Raw genomic sequence first — 4,860 nt, 5'->3', positions numbered from 1 at the left:
TCATGTCAAGAACAGAGTTGATCTTAATGTTTTAATTGCTGAACAAACTCATTCATAACTCATTCAAATAATTCAAAAGACTCCTGAGCAAGACGCAATCGGTCACAAGACACACGAGAGCCAATGACATTTTACAATCAATGCTGACGTAATGACGCAATTGGTCACTACACTGTAACCAATTTCTGTAGTTTTCACAGCATTATTACTGTAAAATGACAAAATTCTTACTGTAAAACCTGTATACAGCATGTTGCTGTAGATCTGCAAAGCATCATGGTCTTTTTTCAATGGCGAGTAAATTCTACAGTATTTTTTTTCTCTCCTGTGAATCACAATACAGCATTTTCTAGATTATTTTTTTCAGCCAAGGAAAGCTACGAGATTCCCCACTTTCATCCGAATTTTTACTTCAGAAAGGTAACAATGTATTTCCAAAGTTTACTCTTGTAAAGTCAACTGTTTGTTCAACTTTAAGAGTGCACTGAGAGAGAAAAGAGTAATGAGCAGCACACTTTCTAGTAAACTCGTCTAATGCTGTGTGTGCATTTTATAATTTTATTTCCACAAATATTTCTGCATGATTTCGATATATTTTCTAGTCTGGCAACATTTGATAACATCATTAATTTATAGAAGGATAGTATTGTTAAATAAAAATTAAATTGTGTATGTGATCTCTTTTGGTGCAGATCCGTCACATAATGTGATCGCTTTTTTTCCTGTCACCACATGCGCGTGAGGCAGTGAGCCAAAGCCGACTCTCGACGGTCTCGAGCTGAAAGCAAACGCAGCTGAGGTATGTACGTTAGGCCTAACTTAACATATTTTTCATAGTGATTAATCATGATTTTTCTGAATGGAAACCCCCAGAAACTAGATTGGTAAAATGCTATTCAAACTTGTGGGTGCATGCATGGGCTGTACTGTATTAAGATTTCTCTTATCCGGCAACATTACATTTTTAACGTCTTTAATTTGATTAAAGACTAACGTTAGCATTGGGAAATGACATTCATTTAAAATGGTGTAATTTTTTGTATTTATTGGCGCGGTAGCCGTTTAATAATCTCTCGTTTCTTTTCTCTTCATTGCTGTTGCCGCCTGAGGAATCAGACATTGAAGTTAAGCGGGCCGAGAAAACGCAGCCAGCTAGAGGTAACGTTATCTGTTAAGCTACGTTACTTAACATATTTTTAATAATTTCATGATTTTTCTGAACTTCATTGCCTTCAAGCTGCAGAAACTATAACGTTAGATTGTTAATAGAGTGCCATTTCCGACTTTTGGGAGCATATATTGTATTAATATTTGTCTTATCTGGCGAAATTACATTTATAACGTCTTTTATTTTATTAAATAGTAGCTACGTTAGCTTTAAATAAAAAATTATTTGAAATTGTAATTTTTTACAGTATTGCCACACACTTTCTCTTATGAATATTGAACTTGTGATTTCTAAAACTGTGTTTTCGTTTTATTTTGTGTTACAAGAAACTTCCACCCAAGCAAACGCTGAGACTCAGATTTCCTGCCAAACACTCCCAGACTCATCATGCTCGGTAAGATCCAAGCACTCAACATACACAATAGATGCCAATATTAAGGGTTACTTCACATATAAAGCATCTTGCACTTACATTCCAAAAATCTCTAGTAGTTACTGATCCAATAGAAAAAAAAAGAGGTATTTTTTCTTGGATATGGTAATGCATAGCCTAATGTTTTTATTTTCAGATTCTTCGTCAGAATTAACCCAGAGCACAGCGAGTGCAATTCAAAGGTCCAGATTAGCAGACAAACTGGGAAGGTGGTCATCAGGGACTTCATCGAGTATGACTGGCAGAACAACTAATTCCAGGTGAGACTTTTAATTGTTACCTTCAATACCTTTAAATGGTGATTGAAAGTCAGGGGTGGCCAGCAACTTGTCTATTAATGGGATAGTTCATTTTAAAATTTATTCTCAAGTTGTTTCAAACCTGTATGAATTTCTTTCTTCTGCTGAACACAAAAGAGGATATTTTGAAGAATGTCGGTAACCAAACAGTTAACTGGAGCCAGTGACTTCCATAGTAGGAAAAAAAATACTATGGAAGTCACTGGCTCCAGTTAACTGTTTGGTTACTGACATTCTTCAAAATATCCTCTTTTGTGTTCAGCAGAAGAAAGAAATTCATACAGGTTTGAAACAACTTGAGGTTGAGTATGTGATAATAGCATTTTCATTTTAAAGTGAACTATCCCTTTAGGCCTGCCAAGCATCATTTTCAAATCAGGCAGTTTTACAGCGTCAACACAAGGTGATTCAACAACACTGACATGAAAAACAGGAGGAACATTGTGTGACAACACCAGCCAGTTAGAATACTTTTCCATTCAGAACTCACAAACATAAATTTCACTGTTGTATCACTAACTGCAAACATGGTATTGTGGCAGAAATGTGGGATATTCATGTACAATTTTATAATATTCATGTAGACAGTTATTAAATATTAAAGTAATGGCAAATGACAGAAACCAATTCTGTCTAATAAGAGTCGAGTTGCAACTCCATAATATTTACATTTTATCTTTTAAAAATAGGTTATTTTTACAGATGTTACAGTTTGTGTTAACGAAAATACATTTACATTTTACATCTTTTGTAAAGCTATAAAAAAATATCAGCCCCGGGGGATGCTACTCCACAAACCACCAACAAAGCATATAAAAATACTAATATTGATTTAAAACTTTATGTGTATGTCATCAACCCATCTGTCTTACTTTTAAACTTTTACATTAATAATGAATTTCTTCCTCTACAGGGTAGAAGACTCAAGCCCAGGAAGTCCAGGTCAAGTTTTAAAAGAATAATAGTTATGGAAAAAAAACATTATTGGAGAAAAACAATATTCAGTTTTGAAATCCTTCTGTTTTTAAAGGGATAGTTCACCCAAAAATTGTAATTGTGTCATCATTTACTCACCCTCAACCTGTATGAATTTCTTTCTTTTGCTGAACACAAAGAAAGATATTTTGTAGAATGCTGTTAACCAGACAGTTGATGGGTCCTGTTGACTTCCTTAGTATTTTTTTTTTTTCTACTAAGGAAGTCAACAGGACCCATCAACTGTCTGGTTAACAGCATTCTACAAAATATCTTTCTTTGTGTTCAGCAAAAGAAAGAAATTTATACAGGTTGAGGGTGAGTAAATGATGACACAATTAAACATTTTGGGTGAACTATCCCTTTAAATCATTTAATTTTTATAGATTTAATTTTACCCAAACATTTGAATGCATATTGATTGTTTTGTTTGCTCAAAAAAGTGCTGAAATGAAATAAATTGTTCACAGAGAAATGTTAACTTATTGAAAAAAATGTATATGTTCAGAAAATATATAGATTTGAAATCCTGCTGTTTTTAAATCATTACATTTTTATACATTTGTAATTTTATCCAAACATTTTAATAAATATTGATTTTGTTTGTTCAGAAAAGTGTTTTTTGTATGTTCAGAAAAGTGATGAAATAAAAAATGTACAGAAAAATTGTAACATTGAAAAAATTATGCTATACTATTTTTTAATGAATTTTTGAAATTAAAAGTGAGAAAATATATGGCATTTGTGACACTGTCTTTATTTTACAGTACACAAAATTAATGCAGTAATCCTGATTACAGTAATTTAAAAGTTACTGCGATTATATTTACAGTAAGAATACTGTGAAATGAAATACAGCAACTTACTAGCTAATTGCTGCCAGCAAGTTGCTGTATTTTTCACAGTTATCTTTTTACAGTGTAGACATACGAGAGCCAATGCAATTTCACTATGAAATCTCATGTAATGGGCGGCAATATTTGAAATTTGATGTGTTCATGATCTTGGGCGGATGGAGATGCTGATCGCTTTTGGGAATTTTCTTCATACAAATCAGTCGTTTGGCCTTGGAAAACTTGAATTATTTAACTTTTTGAATAACTTGTGGATGCAGACGTATGTTATATCCTGTGTTTTATATCATGTTCACACAAATGGGTAGGTTTAGGGATGGGGTGGGATGGGATGGGGTTGGGTTGGGTTACATGTTAAGCATGTCTTAATAGCGTAAATAAAATAAATGTAAATAAAATTATGCTTGCTGATTAAATTGAAAAACACACTCCAACTTGTCATAATGGCCAAATCATAAACTAATACAATTTCACCATGATGATAACATTCCCAATACCCAGTGCGTCTGTGTATGACGCCAAAGGTTTCTCATTGAAATGAATGGAACACCCAGCGCGTCGAAACATGACGCCTTGGGGTAACTTTTGCGTCTTAATTGTGACGCGGAAGGCACTTGACCATGCTTCAGAGTTATATAGAAGTCTATCGGACTACAATGCAAGTCGAAAATTGACGATAAAGGTACGCCCAGTTCGTTGAAAAGTGACGACAAGGGGTCCGGGTCAAGCATCCATATGTGACGAATTGGGTGTGAGAATGTGTTGACCATTTAGGGGTGAGTAAGGCACAAAGATGTACCATTTCACTTGTGTACCTTAGAGTACCACCCCAGTGACAGCACTGTACCTTTTTTTTTTCTGAGAGTGTATCTGAGCTCGCCAGGTGTTTAAGAACCACCCAATCATATACTATGTATGTGTGATATGTATATAAGGATGATATATAATATCATATATATGTGTGTGTGTGTGTGCATGAGTGTGTGTGTGTGTGTGTGTGTGTGTGTGTGTGTGTGTGTGTGTGTGTGTGTGTGTGTGTGTGTGTGTGTGTGTGTGTGTGTGTGTGTGTGTGTGTGTGTATGTATATCATCCTTATATACATATCATCCTTATGCAAAACATTTTTTTCAC

General features: G+C 34.3%; 1 long non-coding RNA gene across 2 annotated transcripts; it reads left to right on the top strand.

The window, feature by feature from the left end:
• Window positions 1-297: 297 nt before the first annotated feature.
• LOC137071845 (uncharacterized) lies at window positions 298-2,941 on the top strand. 2 transcript variants are annotated; one of them, XR_010904522.1, is made up of 6 exons: window positions 298-420; window positions 693-799; window positions 1,117-1,158; window positions 1,495-1,562; window positions 1,738-1,861; window positions 2,814-2,941. It is a non-coding gene; the product is annotated as an uncharacterized lncRNA (long non-coding RNA). The 2 variants fall into 2 exon arrangements; XR_010904521.1 differs by having other exon boundaries at window positions 693-1,158.
• Window positions 2,942-4,860: the final 1,919 nt, after the last annotated feature.

Source organism: Pseudorasbora parva, chromosome 3 (genome assembly GCF_024679245.1).
Source record: "Pseudorasbora parva isolate DD20220531a chromosome 3, ASM2467924v1, whole genome shotgun sequence".
Classification (NCBI taxonomy): domain Eukaryota; kingdom Metazoa; phylum Chordata; class Actinopteri; order Cypriniformes; family Gobionidae; genus Pseudorasbora; species Pseudorasbora parva.
This window is presented reverse-complemented; position numbering and strand designations above follow the sequence as displayed.